Raw genomic sequence first — 20,317 nt, 5'->3', positions numbered from 1 at the left:
CATGGAGCGTCCGCCATCCAGTCACCACAGGCAATAAAGGATGTGACGTTGTTGTTCCATTATATTTGCGTGGTCACATGGCCTGTGACGCATGTGCCAGATGGGTGTGGTGTTTGTGCAAACCTGCCCTCAGGGAGTGGCCGTGACATGTTGACAACTAGACCACTGACCTGCACACCAACAGCGAGTACGCCTGCGACAGGTAGCTATGTGGGGGGGGGTGAAAACGTGTTTTCTCAATGGATTTTCCATAGGAAACTTTAAACAAGGCTACAGGTCAAACCGCTGAATGGAATTACGCCGAATTCAGCAGGGAGAAAGGTCTTGGTCCAGAAACCGCGCTTTCATGCATCGAGTGAAAATATAAAAGAACGGTCTCGGGGGCAATTTAATATACCGGAGCTCTGTTTCTGCGAAATAACTCTTCCACGCTCCCTCTGCCCAACATCACCACTTCGCAGCTATGCCGTTAGAAGCCAGTCCGTCAGGTCGCAGCTCTCTACCTTTTTGAGCTAGTACGCTGCTGCGCCTGTACCTCTGGGAGCTACTACGGTGCTGTTTCTTTGGGAGTGGACGGCTCGTAGCACTGTGTCTGTGAGTCGAGCGGACGGGCCGCAGTTGTCCCTCTGCGAGCCTAGTGGCAAACTGTTCATAACTCACTCTACATAAGCATTGAAAAACCATTCTGTGATTCAGTCCGTCACCTGGCATCTGTTCGAGGCATTTCTGAAAACATATCGGAGTTCTTTCTGTAAGAGATATCCCTTTCACGCTGCCTTTCCCCACATCAGCAGGTAACGCACCCTCTTCCCACCTTACCAACATACCCCCAACAACCTTCTTGGGCCCAGAAGTGTCCCTGTGTGGTTAGACAAACAAGAATCTTAGTCATGTATAGGTTTACATATAAAACATTTTATTTAAAGAAAACAGCAACAAATAAAACTGAAGGGAGTCTGGTGCTGTGGTCGCTGCCACGAAGTTGAGGTCACTGCCATTTTGGACTCAGGATACACTTACACATGTGGGATCAGCTTGTGTTGAACAGGGTTAGTGGCACCACATGTCGCCGGCCTTCCATATGGAAATATGCTTCACTGATCGAAGGGAGTCTTGTGCTGTGGTCGCTGCCACGGACTTGGGGTCACTGACATTCAGGACTCAGGGCACAGTTCCACACGTGGGATCGGCTTGTGTTGAACAGGGTTAGTGGCACCAAGTGTCGCGGCTTGCATTGAACAGGGTTTATAGTACCATATGTCGCAGGTTTGTGTTGAACAGGGTTAGTGGCACCACGTGTCGCGGCTTGTGTTGAACAGGGTTAGTGGCACCATGTGTCCAAAATTCGAATTGTGAGCTCTGCTGCCTGCAATGTAGACTGGTATTGAGTGTTTGCTTGCACTTGAAGATGAATGTGGTCATTGTACTAAAGTTATAACTGATAGTTACTTACCTACTGGACTCTGTAAATAATGAATCAAGACTTAATTTTAATTGTGAGCCCTGATGACCGCAGTGTAGGCTGGAGGTAGCGGTCAGCAAAGGCCCATAGCCACGTGGCGTTGAGTTGAGGTGCACCAGAAGCATTGTGACTGTTTGAGCCTGTGATGATGCTTGGGGCGGATGGGCCACACTAGGAGCAATGTGGCTTGCCTATTGGACTGCGTCATGTGCAATCGGGACTCTATGTGAATTGTGAGGCCTGCTGACCATAGTGTAGGCCAGAGGTAGTGGTGAGCATTGGCCCACAGTCATGTGCATAGGTTGGTTGCCCCACCGGCCTGCGTAGTTCAGGTTCAGTGGCACCAGCCTTCCATATGCAAATACCCCTCACAAATCGAAGGGAGTCTGGTGCTGTGGTCACTGCCACAGACTTGGGGTCACTGCCATTCAGGACTCAGGACAAAGTTCCACATGTGGGATCGGCTTGTGCTGAACAGGGTTAGTGGCACCATGTGTCGCCGGCCTTCAATATGCAAATACGCCTCACTAATCGAAGGGAGTCTGCTGCTGTGGGTCTCTCACAGAGTTGGGGTCACTGCAATTCAGGACTCAGGACACAGTTCCACATGTGGGATCGGCTTGTGTTGAAAAGGGTTAGTGGCACCACGTGTCGCCGGTCTTCCACAGTGTAGGCCGGAGGCAGTGGTCAGCAAAGGCCCACAGCCACGTGACTTTGACTTGAGCTGTACAGATTTGGGAGCATTTGGTCTTGTTAACCCATTATAGTCTTATACACAATTTGCGTCGCTACTAATGTTGAATTGTGAACTGTGCTAACCTCAGTGTAGGCCGGGGCAGCGGTCAAGATGGGCGCACAGCCACGTGGCGTTGAGTTGAGCTGCACAGTTAGTGGCACCTGAAGCACTCAGCATGTGCGCATCCAGCAATGAATCATGGTCCCGGCGGGCCGCACTGGGAGCAATGACTTTTGTCTAATGAATTCTGCCTTATTAACGCCACGTGGCGTTGATTTGTGGTTGTAAGACCTGGGGTCTCCAGGCCCTAAGGGGGTAACGTGACACGAGCGGCTGGGCACCCAAAGGCTTATGTGTTAAGCGACCATACAACACACGCATCCTCTGAGGCAGTAAACACACACAATAAGGGACGCCACCCAGTTAATGTGAATGCAAAGTAATTAGATTTATCTAATCAAAGGAGCACGCACAAATCTTCAGATGACAATGGTTCTCAACTTGCACATATTTACACTTGTACTACCGCATTGCATTATGGTTACTTCAGAGATCCCTACAGATACATTGAGCAACGGTGCCCATGCACCCTCTTGAGCATTCCGCAGGAGTAAAGTATTCCTTGTATGACCTTAGGCACCCCTGAGCGTAACGTGAGGTTGAAGTGCTACCCCTTCAAAGATTAGGCACTCCTGGGCGCAACGCAAGGTTAACGCACTACCCGTATACCTAGCACATTGAGGACCTTCAAGCATAACCTGAGGATAAAGCGCTACACGTATATATGGCACATCAGGCTTCGGAGCATACCCTGCGGATAAAGTGTTACTTGTACATATAACACATTGCACTTCTGAGCGTACCCTAAGGATAAAGCATTACTCGTACATATGGCACATTGCACTTCTGAGCATACCCTGAGGATAAAGCATTACTCGTACATATGACACCTTGCACTGAGGAATTCAACCTGAAGATAGACCGCTATTCGCGCCTGGAGCGCGTTGCACTTACGAACACAACTTGAACTTAGCGCGCTACTTGCACAGGGAGCGCGTCGCATTGAAGAACACAACTGTCAGGTAAAGCGCTACTCGTACACGGAGCACATTGCAGGTAAGATTACAGCTTTCAGATAGAGCGCTACTTGTACATGGAGCGCATTGCATTTAAGATTACAGCTTCCAGATAGAGCGCTACTCGTACACGGAGCGCATTGCATTTAAGATTACAGCTTCCAGATAGAGCGCTACTCGTACACGGAGCACATTGCATTTAAGAGCACAACGTTCAGATAGACGGCAGTCCCCAGGTAAGGGCAATTCCACGGAGGGAGAATTCGAGTTCCAGATGGAGGGGGAATCTCCCGCGGAGGGGGGAAAGTCAAGTCTTTCCACGCGGTGTCGCTCCTGCTCGGCAGGGGGCGAACCGGGGCCTTCCCAAGTCTCTCGGGGAGCAGGGGGGGGGCGAGTCCTGGGCCTTCCCTCGGCCATGCTACCTCCCAGCCCCCGGGGGTTTTACCTCTGTCTCGTCATCCGGCTCCGCTCCGGGCCCTTCACTTCATACGCGCAACGGCGCGGGACACGTCACGGCGAACAGCTCTTCCTCACTACGCTGCGACGGCAGCGACGGGGCCCCGGGCTTCTCCGCTGGCCCCGACCTCGAGTTGACACGACCCTGAGGCCTCCGGGCCACAGCGGTGATCGCGCTGCTGGTCCTGGCGCCAGGGGGGGGTCCAAATTAAGCAGGAGCTCTGCCAGCTCCGTGCTCGACAGTAAATCGACGTAGGGGGTCCCAGGTCGGGTTTGAAAGAGCAGGGAACAAAGCGCTCAGACCGGGGCGATCCCCAGCAGTCAGGCAATCAGCCTTTTGCAGGAAGTTTCAGTATTCAGTTCTTGTCACGACGTTTCAGCATTCAGTTTTTGTCATGAAGTCTCAGCACTCAGTTCTTGCGGCGCAGGTGATACTGGCGCCCTTGGGGGTTCTGTTCCTTGGGGGTAGGGGATGAGTCGGCGACTAGGTCCTTCCTAGTCAAGCTGGGCAGAGGTTCCCTGGGTCCTCCTACTGCTGGGCAAGATCAGTGGGTTTCACAGGATCCCTCAATCACTTAAGAGGCAGCACCTACGCCCTGTCACTCTCAGAGGCATAAGTCCCTGGCTAGGCCCTACTGCCTAAAACTCCTGCATGGATTCTCCAGCTCTGCTTTACCCCAACTGGCCAACTAACTAGAAAAAGTTCCCTCCCTCACTTAAGTAGCCCTAGGTCAGGTGACCTATAGCCAATGCGGCAAAAGTAAAACCACACCTCCCTTCTAGAAGGTTCCAGCACATTCCAGGAGCTTCCCCATTCTACCTATGGGACAAAAAAGGCGGTCTGGTGTCGCAACATTGTTGTGGGGTTCCAGCCAGCTCCTGGCAGCTAGGGTGCTACTAATGAAGACCACTCTGCAGTAGCAGGTGTCTGAGGCAGCCATCTTGGGAGAAGGGAGCACCTGCACCTTAACATTGATTGGCAATGAAAAGGCGCCCGGAGACCTAGTCCAACATAAAAATGAGGGTGGAAAAAAATGAGGCACGATCAAAAATAGATGGGGAGACCACCATAGGGCTGACAGGTCTAACACGTGTCCCCCCCAGCCGAAAGAGGGGAGAGCTACCCAACCTCTAGGGAGTTCTCATCGCTAAGGCGGAAAAACCTGGAGAGACCGTCAGCAGTGGCGTGGTCAGCTCCGGGCCGATTTTCCACCCGAAAATCCATCCCCTGTAGGGAAATGGGCCACCTCAACAACTTGGGGTTTTCCCCTCTCATCTGCATGAGCCAGCGAAGGGGCGGTGGTCGGTCTTAATGAGGAAGTGAGTTCCAAAGAGGTATGGCCTCAACTTCTTCAGAGCCCAGACCACCGCGAAGGCTTCTCTCTCAATGGTGCTCCATCGCCGTTCCCGAGGGAGGAGTCTCCTGGATATGAAGGCCACTGGTTGATCTTGACCCTCGGTGATGAGTTGCGAGAGCACCGCACCTATGCCGTGCTCTGAGACGTCTGTCTGCACAATGAATTCCTTGCTGAAATCTGGTGTTGCTAGTACTAGAGTGGTACACATCGCGTGTTTCAGCGTGTCAAAGGCTTCTTGGCAAGCAGCTGTCCATACAACCTTGCGAGGTTGCTTCTTCGAGGTCAATTCCGTCAAGGGGGTTACGATGGTACCATATCCCTTGACGAACCGGCGGTAATACCCAGTGAGGCCGAGGAAAGCTCGGACCTCTGTTTGGGTCTTGGGGGGCTCCCAAGCCAAGATGGTCTCTATTTTGGCCTGGAGGGGTTGCACCTTACCTCCACCCACCAGGTGTCCCAGGTACACGACAGATCCCTGTCTAATCTGGCAGTTGCTGGCTTTAACTGTTAGGCCAGCGCGCTGCACCGCCTGCAATACCTCCTGGAGGTGTTGCAGATGGTCCTCCCAGGTGCTACTGAAGACAGCTATGTCATCCAGGTAGGCCACTGAGAAGGACTCCAGACCAGATAGTACCTGATTCACTAACTGCTGGAATGTGGCCGGAGCATTTTTTAGCCCAAAGGGCATCACTCGGAATTGGTAGTGGCCCTTGGGGGTGGAGAACGCTGTCTTCTCCCTTGCTCCATCGGCCATGGCAATCTGCCAATATCCGGATGTCAGATCAATGGTGCTGAGGTACCGGGCTGCTCCCAGCCGGTCCACCAGCTCGTCTGCACGTGGGATGGGGTGAGCATCTGTCTTCGTGACAGAGTTCAACCCCCGGTAGTCCACACAGAACCGAAGTTCTGGCGTCGTACCCGGTGGGGCCGCTTTCGGCACCAACACCACTGGACTAGCCCATGGGCTGCTGGAAGGTTCTATCACCCCCAGCTCCAGCATCTTTGTCACCTCACACTGGATGCTATCCTTCACTCGGTCAGAGAGCCGGTAAGACTTGTTCTTTACCGGGGGGCTGTCCCCTGTGTCCACGTCATGGGTACACAGATGAGTGATTCCAGGCGTGAGGGAGAACAACGAGGCGTACTGTCCCAGGACATGGCGACAGTCCCTCTGTTGCTCTGGGGTCAAGGATGGGGAGAGGACTACACCTTCCACCGAACCATCCTTCTCTTGTACCGCTAGAAGGTCAGGAAGAGCTTCACTCTCTTCCTCTTCGCTCCCATCCGTCACCATAAGGAGAGCAAGCTCTGATCGCTCATGGTGCGGCTTCAGGCGGTTGACGTGGAACACCCTGAGGGGCTGACGGGGGGTCTTCAAATCCACCACGTACGTGGTCTGGCCTCGTCATTCCACAATGTCGTACGGGCCAGTCCACCAGTCCTGGAGGGCACAAAGCTCCCCAGGTTCCATAACCCACACCTTCTGTCCAACGTCCAACTCGACTGTCCGAGCGTTGCGGTCATACCACTCTTTCATAACGGTCTGGCTAGCCTCTAGGTTCTCTGAGGCCGCCTTCCACAGCTTGGCCATCTGGCTGCGGAACGCCAGCATGTAGCTGACAATGTCACGGGGAAGCTTCTGCGAAGTCTTCTCCCACCCCTCCTTCACCAAGCTGAGGGGCCCCCTAACGGGATGGCCATAGAGCAACTCAAACGGGCTGAACCCGACTCCCTTCTGCTGGACCTCCCGATAGGAAAACAACAAGCAGGGGAGGAGGACGTCCCATTTACGCCTCAAGCCTTCTGGCAGGCTTCGGATCATTCCCTTCAATGTCTTATTGAAGCGCTCTACAAGTCCGTTAGTCTGGGTGTGGTAAGGAGTGGAGAACCGGTAGGTCATCCCACACTCCTTCCACATGGCCTGCATGTAGGCCGACATAAAATTCGTGCCCCTGTCCGACACCACGATCTTGGGGAATCCCACTCGGGTAAAAATCCCCAACAGTGCCCGCGCCACCACCGGTGCAGTGATGGTCCTCAGAGGAATAGCCTCTGGGTACCGAGCGGCGTGGTCCACCAAAACCAAGATGAACCGGTGTCCCGCTGCGGTCGGAGGGTCCAATGGCCCAACAATATCGATACCGACCCTCTCAAAAGGGGTCCCGACCACGGGGAGCGGTTCCAACGGGACCTTCAATTTAGTCCCAGTCTCGCCACTGGCCTGACAAGACTTACAGGTCTTGCAAAAGGTGTCTGAGGCAATCCTCATCCTGGGCCAATAAAAATGAGGGACCAACCGTGCAAAGGTTTTGTCCTGACCCAGATGTCCGGCTAAGGGTATCTCGTGCGCTAACTCCAGCAGGAAGGCCCGGTAACATTGGGGGACCACTATGGTCCTCGAAGATCCATGTACCGGCACCCTGGGCTCACTGTATAGGAGACCATCCTCCCAATACACATGATATCCTCCCATCTCCTCACTGGCCACTTGGGCTTCGGCCTGTCACCGCATGCCTTCAAGCATGGGGCACGCCCTTTGTGCCTGACAAAATTCCTCCCGGGTAGGCCCTCCTCCCACATGCCAGTCAGCAAGGGTCGGCAAGTCCTCCACAGGAACGACATCCACCTCCGCGGACTCCGGGGGCACCTCTGCGGCCTCCCCATCCGTCTCACGGGGCGTGTCCTCTACCACCTTCTTCTTTCCACTTTTGGCGTTGGGTTGGGCTATGATTCCAGGCTCCAACCCAGGGTGAGTTCCATGCCGGGCAGCCATGGACCGCGTGACTACGCAAGTCCACCCTGGTAATCCCAGCATCTCTGTGTGAGCTCGAAACTCGACATCTTTCCACTTGGTGTGCTCCAGTTCGTTCCCTAGCAAGCACCCCACAGGCAAGGCAGGGCTCACCGCAACTCTTAGTAGGCCTTTGACTCCTCCCCACTCAAATGGAACATGAGCCACTGGATAGTGACTCACACTGCCGTCAGCCAATATGGCCGGATGGAACTCCTCCGGGACTACTTGGTCTGGGGACACCAGCCGCCTCACTACGGTGGTCATGCTGGCACCTGTGTCCCTCAGAGCCTCCACCTCCTCCCCATTAATTCTCACCCTCTGCTGATATTTAGCAGTGTTCTGGGGCAGTGGCACTACGGGGACCACCTCTCTATCCCCGAGTGAAACCAGCGTCAGGCCTGTCCACTCCCCTTCCCTACCTAAGGGCAGCTCCACCCTAAGCGCTATATTACTCACCCCAGGGCTTTTCCCGCCCGTTGGGGCTGGGGGTCGCTTGCGACACTTGGGATCTCCCTTGTAGTGTCCAATCTCCCCACATTCGTAGCACCGCACAATCCTTGGCTGCTGACTCCTGTCATGGTAAGTGGGTCTTGTGGAATTGGACGGGAGTGGGGTTCCTACTCCCTTCCAAAATCTATTTTGGGGGCCTTTAGAGAACTCCACCTTTTTATATCCCCCCTCTTTCTTCTGGGGGAAACCCTGTCCGCCTTTCGAGCCATCTCCCCCGGGGCCCTTGTGAGACACCCGGGTGCTCACCCAAATATCTGCCTCCTCCGCAAGCTCACGGGGATCCATCAACTTGCGGTCCACCAGATGTTGGGGCAGCTCTGGAAAGCACTTATCCAAGAGGTGCTCCCTTAAAAAAGGATTGTACAACCCCTGGTAGTCCTGAACCTCGCTGCCACGCACCCAACCATCTAGTGAATTGCGGGCATAATCAAAAAAATCCACCCACGTCTGTGTGGACAGCTTATGGCTGCCACGGAACTTCTGCCTGTACCTCTCGGGGTTAAGACCAAATTTTTTGAGTAAGGCCTCTTTCATGGGGGCATACCTGACCTGATCCGCCTTGGCCAAATATAACAGGGTGTCTCTGACATTGGGAGGTATATAATGATATGACCCACCTCCCCAATTACTCTCGGATACACCATGGGCCGTCAAAGCTACCTCGTATGCCTCCAACCACTTAGCAATGTCGTCCCCCACTGTGTAATTGGCAATGACTTCCTTGGGTAGGTAGAATTTTGATTCGTGAGGCTCTTTAGGTATGCTGCCACCATTGTCCTTATTGGACGCATTCAATTGGAGGGCGCGCAGCTCCAGCTCCTTCAGCTGAATCTCGTGCGCCAGATTCTTTTCCTCCATTGCCCATCTCTTGTTTTCCCTTTCTCTCTCTCTCTCATGTTCCAATTTCCCTAGCTCCCACTTTATTGCCTCTCTTCCCTCCTGTCCTCATACTCCTCTGGAGACGCGCTCCTCCTAGACCCTGTCCTACTACTGGCCCCAGAACGTCTCCCTGGGGGCACATTTTCAGACACATCTACGTTTAGTATGTCTAGTACTTCCTGGGCACTCTCCTACTGAGGTGCATCTGGCGCCTCCTGTCCCTCATCCTCTCTCCCTTCTGGGTGGGCCTCTACCCATGCCCTAATGGCGGTACAGAGTTCCGGTCCTTTGGCCCTCCGCACCCCAGGCACCGCCATCCCCTGCCCGAACTCTCTCAGTTGCCTTACATTGTACCCCTCGAGGTCAGCTAACCGGAATTCCATTGTGACAGGTGGGGACCTAGATACTAAGGAAGAAACTCCTAGAATATAGTTGACAGTTACCAGCTAACCAGGATTCTTTTGCACTCTCAGCCTGGACAGTGGAATCAACAAATGCATCAATCAATGGTTTCAGAGCTTTAAAACAACAGGCGTTTAATTGTGGCGCCCTCCGCCTCACGGAAGGGTGCTGTATCGTCACAGGTCGTAATATCCCACCGCTCGCCAACAATGTAAGACCTGGGGTCTCCAGGCCCTAAGGGGGTAACGTGACACGAGCGGCTGGGCACCCAAAGGCTTATGTGTTAAGCGACCAATCAATACACGCATCCTCTGAGGCAGTAAACGCACAAAATAAGGGACGCCACACAGTTAATGTGAATGCAAAGTAATTAGATTTATCTAATCAAAGGAGCATGCACAAATCTTCAGATGACAATTGTTCTCAACTTGCACATATTTACACTTGTAGTACCGCATTGCATTATGGTTACTTCAGAGATCCCTACAGATACATTGAGCAACGGTGCCCATGCACCCTCTTGAGCATTCCGCAGGAGTAAAGTATTCCTTGTATGACCTTAGGCACCCCTGAGCGTAACGTGAGGTTGAAGCGCTACCCCTTCAAAGATTAGGCACTCCTGGGCGCAACGCAAGGTTAGCGCGCTACCCGTATACCTAGCACATTGAGGACCTTCAAGCATAACCTGAAGATAAAGCGCTACACGTATATATGGCACATCAGGCTTCGGCGTTACAACAAACAAATGATGGACAGAATGCTGACAATGCAGACATTCTCCCCCAGTCAAGAGATCTGGGTTAAATCCATCGTTCTTTTGCCCACTACACCACCCCAGTTTAGACATGGCCATATGCAAATCAGTCTTGACCCTGTGCCTCATGGGAACAGTCCAGCCCGAACTGCCAAGCCATGTCTTCCCTGGACCGGAATCAAGCATTCTAGGACCGGTTTATGGCTATCAGCCATCATCAGCTAGGATAGCTTGACTCCAGTGGCGTAGTGAGCACGGGTCCCACGTCTGGGAATACCCATCCCACTTAGGGCGAAAAGCGTTACAACAAACAAATGATTGACGGAATGCTGACAATGCAGACATTCTCCCCCAGTCAAGAGATCTGGGTTAAATCCATCGTTCTTTTGCCCACTACACCACCCCAGTTTAGACATGGCCATATGCAAATCAGTCTTGACCCTGTGCCTCATGAGAACAGTCCAGCCCGAACTGCCAAACCATGTCTTCCCTGGACCGGAATCAAGCATCCTAGGACCGGTTTCTGGCTATCAGCCGTCATCTGCCAGGATAGCTTGACTCCAGTGGCGTAGTGAGCACGGGTCCCACGTCTGGGAACACCCATCCCACTTAGGGCGAAAAGCGTTACAACAAACAAATGATGGACGGAATGCTGATAATGCAGACATTCTCCCCCAGTCAAGAGATCTGGGTTAAATCCATCGTTCTTTTGCCCACTACACCACCCCAGTTTAGACATGGCCATATGCAAATCAGTCTTGACCCTGTGCCTCATGGGAACAGTCCAGCCCGAACTGCCAAGCCATGTCTTCCCTGGACCGGAATCAAGCATCCTAGGACCGGTTTCTGGCTATCAGCCGTCATCTGCCAGGATAGCTTGACTCCAGTGGCGTAGTGAGCACGGGTCCCACGTCTGGGAATACCCATCCCACTTAGGGCGAAAAGCGTTTGCATATGGCTGGGTTCAAACTGGAACGGCATGGTGAGCAAAAAAACGATGGATTTAGGCCCAGATCTTTGTACTGGGGTGAATGTATGACATTGTTCTGCATTCTGTCCATCAATTGTTGTTTTTGCATTTGTCACCCCGAGTGGGAAGGGTATGCCCAGACGTGGATCCCTTGCTCTCCATGCCACTGGAAATCAAGCAAGCCTGGCTGAAGACGGCTGAAATGCCAGAAACCGGTCCTAGGATGCTTGTTTCCAGTCCAGGGAGGACCTGGCCTGGCAGTTGGGGCTGGACTGTTCCCATGAGGCACAGGGTCAAGACTGATTTGCATATGGCTGGGTTCAAACTGGAACGGCATGGTGAGCAAAAAAACGATGGATTTAGGCCCAGATCTCTGTACTGGGGTGAATGTATGACATTGTTCTGCATTCTGTCCATCAACTGTTGTTTTTGCATTTGTCACCCCGAGTGGGAAGGGTATGCCCAGACGTGGGTCCCGTTCTCTCGATGCCACTGGAATCAAGCTATTCTGGCTGAAGAGGGGTGAAAACCCCGAAACCGGTCCTAGAATGCTTGTTTCCAGTCCAGGGAGAACCTGGCTTGGCAGTTCGGGCTGGACTGTTCCCATGAGGCACAGGCTCAAGGCTGAAATGCATATGGCTGGGTTCAATCAGGAACGGCATGGAGAGCAAAATAACAATGGATTTAGGCCCATATCTCTGTACTGGGGTGAATGTATGACATTGTTCTGCATTCTGTCCATCAACTGTTGTTTTTGCAACTAACCCTGTTCAACACAAGCCGATCCCACATGTGTAACTGTGTCCTGAGTCCTGAATGGCAGCGACCACAGCACCAGACTCCCTTCGATCAGTGAGTGGTATTTGCATATGGAAGGCCGGCGACACGTGGTGCCATTGAACCTGCACTAAGCAGGCCGGTGGGGCCACCAACATATGCACGTGGCTATGGGCCCTTGCTCACCGTTACCTCTGGCCTACACTGTGGAATACCGGTGACAAATGGTGACACTAACCGTATTCAACACAAGCCGATTCCACATGGGGAACTGTGTCTTGAGTCCTGAATGGCAGTGACCCCAACTCCGTTAGACAATGACAGCACCAGACTCCCTTCGATCAGTGAGGCATATTTCCATATGCAATGGCGGTGACACGTAGTCCCACTAACCCTCTATAACACAAGCCGATCCCACATGTGTAACTGTGTCCTGAGTCCTGAATAGCAGTCACCCCAAGTCCGTGGCACCGACCACAGCACCACACTCCCTTCGATCAGTGAGGTATATTTCGATATGCAAGGCTGGTGACACGTAGTCCCACTAACCCTCTTTAACAAAAGCCGATCCCACATGTGTAACTGTGTCCTGAGTCCTGAATGGCAGTGACCCCAAGTCCGTGGCAGCGACAACAGCACCACACTCCCTTTGATCAGTGAGGGGTATTTCCATATGCAACTACAGGATCCAGTAGGCAATTACTATCACAGTCCTACACCCTACATATTATCCTTTTAGTATCCTCGCTTCAAGAACCTTTTTTTTATATCAGTTATGGCTTTACTACAATGACCAAATTAATCTGGCCACGCAAATATAATAGATCAACAATGTCACATCCTTTATTGCCGGTGCTGACAAGATGGCGGACGCCCCACGTTTCTCAGCCATAAAGAGTCTTTGAAAAGTTACGCAGAAGATTAGTCGCACCCTGATCTGTATAGCCATCAGGGGCCTACCACCCCCTTGGTGCGGACTTCACATGCACAGGGTTAGTGCCACCCAGGCTCATATGGCCATCTGGGGCCTACCACCACGTGGCACGGACTTGAGTTCCACAGGCTTAGCGGCCGCAAAAGCTGATGTGGTCTCCACCATTAATGACTCAGGACTCAGCGACATGTGTGAGATCTGCCGGGCCGGGGAGAAGCTGATGTGGTCTCCGCCATTGATGACTCATGACTCAGCGACATGTATGAGATCTGCCCGGCCATGGAGAATATGATGTGGTCTCCGCCATTCATAACTCAGGACTCAGCGACATATCTGGGATGCGCGGAGTTTTGACGGGCACATGGAGTGCCCACTGCTGCACACTCCGGCAGTACCAGGTAATTATTTGCTCATGGATACGCAGGGGCAGCAGTGTCTCTCTCTCTCTCTCTCTCTCTCTCTCTCACTCTCTCTCTCTTTCTCTCTCTCTCTCTCTCTCTCTCTCTTCCTTCTTTTCCTTCTATCTCTTACTTCTCCCTTTCTCACTCCCTTTCTTTCCTTCCCTCTCTTTTTCTCTCTGGCTTACTTTCCTTCTCTGTTTCTCTGTGTCTCTCTCCTTTGATATGTGCATTACACACGTCCTTATTTTGTGCTTTATTTTTCAGGCTCTGTCATCAACATCCATGGTCCCCACAGGAGTGTTCCGCCTTGTTGTTTTGTATTATGTTTTATACATTTTGTTTATTAGTTTATCGTTCATATATATATGTTAATAAAAAAATAAAGTTTGAAAATAGTTTATCGTTTACATATATATGTTTATAAAAAAAAAGTTTGGGAAATTTTTTTTTATAATGTTTTGGGTTGTTTTCTTAACTGCTGTGTGACTCTTTCTTGTTCTTATTACTGTTATTTGATGGAGTCCACCGTGGCGTTAAATTTTGGGGCACTTATTTCGGGAATACTGGTGATGTCTTCAGTTTGCACCAACTTCTGAATAGTGTTAGATTTATCACAGCTTTACTTCCATTAAAGAGCTGATAATGAAATGCAGACTAGCCGTTCCCGTGCAAAAAGACGCGAGATACACCTTTGAGATTTATTCTAAATACTAAAATCCTGTATTGAATTGCACTGAGGTAGTGGATGCACTTACAGTGTACACACAAAATCAATTAAGAAATCTATGTATTTATATTGATTGGGAATAGTGTATCAAGTGATGGATCTTGACGAGATACACTGCCCAGTTTGTATATTGTTCAGCACATGAAAAAAATCACAACTTTCACACCAACTGCAATGCGAAACAAATTCCAGCGATAAGCCACGTTAGCACCAGAGATTTTACACCTACGTTCTGCTGGAGTTAAGCAGGATGACTACCTGCACCATGAAAGAGAACACAGACAAGAGTCACACCAGAACACCCACAGGTGTCATAGCGTCAATGAGCATGATACAGGGATACCCATGAGGGCCACAAGACTCATCGCAACAACTCCAGGACTGCCAATGCCCCCCAAACCCGCATCTGAGCAAGTGTGTCCCTGTGGTCATTGTGTTAGCATGATAGGTACGAGCCCTGCAACATCACAGTGTGCTGTCACCTCAGCGTTGGAAGTGAGCCTGGACATGTAGCTACGCACGCATCCTCCTGCATGTACAACCGGCGTGTGCTGGTCCAGGGCACACAGGTCAGTGCCGGGGTATGCCTATTCGGCAAGGGGAACGTGGTGTCTCGGACATGTCCATGTACAGGAAGTGTGGTAAGTGTATCTCTGTGTTGTGGAGTGGCCTGCCACAAGGGCCGCCGCAGTCGATGTTGTAATGTGGCATGCACCACCTCCAAATGGCACTGTGATGGTGTAGTTGGAATGCAGCAGGACATGCGAGAATAGGCATTACAATGGTGTGCCGAAAGAGTGCACAAGATACAACAGTGTACCTTACAAAAGTGTGGGGGCTCATCGGAGGAGCAGCTGTTTGGCAACATAACAGACAGTGAACTCACCCATGTGCCACGTGCTGGGCATCTCATCCATGATGACCATGGTCGCAGACATCCCACAACACCAACGACCGGCCTTTGTACACATCCTGTATGAATGAAGCGTGGTTTTCACTTCTATGCTCATTCAGTGGTGTGATGTTGGCTGGTTGTGTGACTTGTGCTCCTTGTTGGTGTGTTTCATTTTGGCCATTGCTTATCTATACTTGTGCTGTACTTAATTGTGCATGTGTGCAATTCTGCCCATCTCCCCCGTCCCCCTACTCCCTTCTTTTTCCTCTTCCTGTTGCTGTTGTGTCTATAATTTTGTTGCTCCACACATAAATACATGTAAAGAACAAATTAGAATAGTTCCTTGGTTATATTAGGTTTCAAAACTTCTCTCTATTGGTTTCTTTTGTAATTTTCCATATAAACAAGTTTTTTTGATATTCAACAACACATAGAAGACAGAAGTGCAACGTATTCTATCAACACACTTTCTAGAACATTCTACAACACATGCAGGTTAAAAGTTCATAATTTTTTTTAAACTTAACGATATTTTTTTGCTACATTTTCTCGAACATTTAACGGCACGTGCAGGTTAAAAGTTCACAATTGTTTTAAGTTCGAACAGTGCCTTCCAAATGCAAGTAGTAGGTGTGGTTGAGTTGAGCAAATTTTATCCTATGATATGTACTCCACGTTGAAACTGCTTTTTCTTAACCAATCACAAAGATGCTTTTCCACAAAACAAATGTGCACCCTACTTTTAAAAAAGAATGCTTTTCATCTCCCAATCACGTATCTTTTTGTATGGCCCAAAAAAGTAGTTCCCCATCTTTAAACATATCTCTCATTCTAACAAGGAACTGCATGAGCTACAGACATCTTTCCATACCTTCCAGCCATACCTTCAAAATCCTAGTGTGGATCGTACCACACAGCTGTATTTTCTGGTGCAAGAGGTATGCAGAACACAGACGTATTGACTAGTTCTAGGTTTACAAAATGTGGACATTAAATGGTTTGCACAGAGAGGATTGATGTGGCACCAATTGCTACCTTTGGTTAAAACCTCTTTGAATCTTCAACACCCTGACCTCATGATTGTGCATTGTGGTGGAAATGACCTAGGCACATGGACTGGGGTAGGTTTGGAAATGCTTATGAAGGACACCTCAGCTCAGCACCATGTGACTCTGGCAATAGCTCACTTAATAGCTCACATAATTTCCACGCCGCTTCGAGGGCCTTCAGACCCATATGGGGTGAGTAGTTTGTAGGCCTGGGCGGTAAATTCCGTTCCGTTCGCGGAATTTGCGGAATTTGCGGAATTTCGCGTTCCGCGGAGAACGCGAAATTGCCCAAAAACCTGCGATCCGCGACTTCGTGAAATTTTTTGCTTGTTCGCGTTCTCAATATGCGTGTTCGCGAGATATTTCACCCCGAGCACGCAAACAGCGATCGCGAACAGGAAAAAAGTATCGCGAACAAGCAATTCCGCGTGTTCGCGGAATTTCTGCGTGTTCGCGGAGATTTTTTACCGTTTCGCGGAGATTTGCGTAACGCGGTTACGCGAATTCCGCCCACCCCTAGTAGTTTGCGCTTTACAAATACCGTATTGATTTGATACGTGCACATTTACCTCCGCACTCCCTGTATAACACCCCTAAGCACCATACATAAGTTACAATGTTCAAAGCAAAAGTTCCTCAGAGTAGGTATAACTACATGCTGACACTACTTGACAGATGTGGCACAGCGGCCAGAGCACACGACTTCACAGCATATGACACACAGTTTAGACCCACGCTTTTATCCCCTAGCCCGGCAGCACCTCAGCTTAGCACCACAAGACTCTAGACAATACCTCACATATTTTCTGTACCCCAGGACTTTCAGACGAGTAGGAGTCAGTAGTTCGTCCTAGTAGGTATAAACACATGCTGACACTACTTCCACATGTGTGCTGCAGTGGCCAGGGCACATGACTTCACACCATAAGACACACAGTTTAGGCTAATGCGTTCATTTCCGACTCCCGCAGCAGCTCACCTTAGCAGCATCAGACTCTACGCAATACCTCACTTAATTTTCGTAGCCCAGAACTTTCAGACCTGTAGGTATGAGTAGTTTGCTACGCACCCCCTATATAGCACACCATAAACATCACACAGATGTTACAGTGCTCCTACCCTCCTCTTTCCTACTTTTTTTTCCTCTTAATCGCTACAACAGAATCACAAAATGGTGGCCAACACTTCCTAGTTGCAACCGCTCGCAGTGCTCCCAACCATTAAGCAGCAAGCTCGTGCTTGTAACGCCTCAGCCAATCAGATGGCAGATTTCCCAAATATCGATATCTGTAAATTTCGATATTTCTCAAAAAGTACTGAACAGGTTTACACCAAATAAACAAAAGCATGCTTTTTAGACCAAGACCATTCTCCCTGCCAAATTTGGGGTAATTAATTTCACCCGTTTGACCTGTAGCCTTGTCTAAAGTTTCCAATGGAAATGAACATGGAGAAAAAATGTTTTGGGACCTCCCTTTTTTCTCAGCCCCCCCTTGACGAATCACCCCCAAACTTTCAACATAGGAGCTGATGTGAGGAAAGAAATAGTTTGGAAAATTTCATGAAGATTCATCAAACGACGCCAAAGTTATGAGCAAAACAAAAAATGCTCTTCCTATGGAAACTTGGTCCTAACTATAGCTACCTACTGGTGACCGCCAGTAGGTAATATATATATGGTAGTAGGTAGTTATAGTTAGGTCCTAGTTTGCATAGGAAAAGCGTTTCTTGTTTTCCCAATAACTTTGGCGCCGGTTGACGAATCTTCGCGAAATTTTCAAAAGTAGTGGCCCGCTCCGGTCAGCTCCTGTCTTGAAAGTTTCAGGGTGATTTGTCAAACGGGGGCTGAGAAAAAAGGGGGCTCCCAAAACACGTTTTCCTCATGTTATTTTCCATTGGAAAATTTAGACACAGCAACAGCTCGAACTGCTGAACGGAATTACACCAAATTTGGCAAAAAGGTAGCCCTTGTTTCAGAAAGAGCCCTTATTGTTAAATGGTGTAAATCGGTTCTGTATTCCTGAGAAATTAAAAAAATTTAAAGTTTCGATATCTGGGCGGAGCCTAACCCTCTGAGCATGAGCTTAACTCTAATTGGCTGCCAACACTTCAAACCAGGAAGTGTTGGCAGCCATCTTGTGCTCCACCGAGGAAGAAACAAAAAGGTAAATTAAAGATAAAAAACAAGAAAAGGGGGCAGGGTAGAAACACCCTGACCCCCCAGGCCTGCTCAGGGGGTCCAACAGAGACCCCCTAAGCCCAAAAAAGCATTTTTTTTGTGTACATTTTCAGACGAGGTCGCGCCGGTTCCCGAATCCATCTAAAAAAAAAAAACGATGCATGGTCAGTGCGTTTTCTCTGATTTCATTTCAGCCCTTCCTCTCACAACACCATGAGGGCTCTCCTCAAGTCTCTGAAAGAAGGGGCCATAGCTATAACATGCTTCGAGGCGCTCGCCTCTCTTGCCTGTTCGGTATCGGGCCAGAGCAGTGGTACTCTGGTATATCTGAGAGGAAGCAGACGAAGGACCTGACTTTAAAAGATTTCACACAGGAGGACTTTTCAGCAGGATTTTCTGGGCGCTTTGAAGTAAAGTATCGAAGTATTTCACTAATGAAACCCGTCATAGGCGCGGAGCACATCGGCAAGCAGCCTTTAATGGGCACCACCAGCCGCACCACATCCGGGACTTTTATAGCATCCCATTAAACATTCTCAAGTATATGTGACAATTTTAGGTGCCTCTGCAGTCCGCAGTGACCACACAGGACCCTGGCACTCTTTCCTCAGGAGAAACTGCTCAATAGCTTAATAGCGGCCACCATTAATGATGTAGGAAAAAGGATGCAGAGATGATGGCATCACAGCTCCTGTCAGCGTCACAGCAGGGAGATGTGCATGCAGGGATGAGTAAGCGTATTCTCTAGTCACTAGAGGGTCCACATAACTTTCACCAGAGTCTAGTGAAAATTACGTGGACGAGCCCAATGCCGTCTGGAGTGTCTAGAACCTACCAAAAGTACATTTATGAGCCCCTTAAATGCCGTTGCACTCATTGATGAAGACCGGTGGTGCAGGCAGTGCTGGAGAAGCGCAAGGCTTGCATTCTGTGCCGAGAGTGCACTCACCATATTTCAGAGGCATTTTGGGTTTCAAATTTGAGTTGGATAACAATAAAGACCCTCAACTGAAAAGGACCAAGGGGTGGAAACGCGCTTTTCAAATAGATGAGATGTTTGTGATGTGTTTGTTTTAGGTGTTGATCTGCGCCACTGGGGGATTGGCTACGCCATTTCAAAGCATTGGAAATGCACACTTACTTTAAAATGCCCTACAGCCCCGGCAGTCAGGGGCCAACAGAGGAGATCACGGGCAGGCTGCACCCGGACACGAAGGGCCCCTTATATATGTACGAATTGTGCTGTTTCTGTATTCATTGTTAATCGGATCTCATTCCCCTGTTATGGAATCTTATATTACAATACAATATTAAATTACGAATAATAAAATATGTGTTAGACAAGTGCGCAGGCACTTAAACACCTATCAAGTGAGAGTTATAATTTTGATGTAAACATATCTTACATTGCAGGGCAACCAGTGACATTCCCTCAACAAAAAGTAATTGTAACTGTCAACATCGTCAGAATGACTTACCGATCCGCTCCACGGTTGAAAGCTTGCTTCTCTTTCAACATTCGCCATTCTCCCAGACTATCTGTGGGCCTGCCCGCTTCGTCACCAGAGGCACCAACACTGTTGTGCTGTCGGTACCATTTATGCGAAAAATATCCCTTCGGCACCCCGATTATTTATGCTTACTATTGTTTACACCCAAGATTGAGATAAACATCTCAAACTTATGAACTTTCAATAGCTTGCCTGCAACCACTTTAAAATGTGATCAGTGATTTATAAAAGTACAAATAGCATTCAATTCCAACAAAAATACAACATTTATGTGATAAAAAAACATAAGAGGCACTGCAAGAAATACAGCAATTGATAATCATAACATAGATGTACGGCGTGCTAATAATAATTAGAAAGCGAATGTAAATAGAAATAATAATAATATTAATAAGAGTCACAACAATACTAACGCCACCCTTATATTATCCCCTTAACTGCTGGGCC

Source organism: Triturus cristatus, chromosome 7 (assembly GCF_964204655.1).
Source record: "Triturus cristatus chromosome 7, aTriCri1.1, whole genome shotgun sequence".
NCBI classification, from domain to species: domain Eukaryota; kingdom Metazoa; phylum Chordata; class Amphibia; order Caudata; family Salamandridae; genus Triturus; species Triturus cristatus.
The sequence above is the reverse complement of the archived record's forward strand: the minus strand, read 5'-3'. Positions refer to the sequence as shown.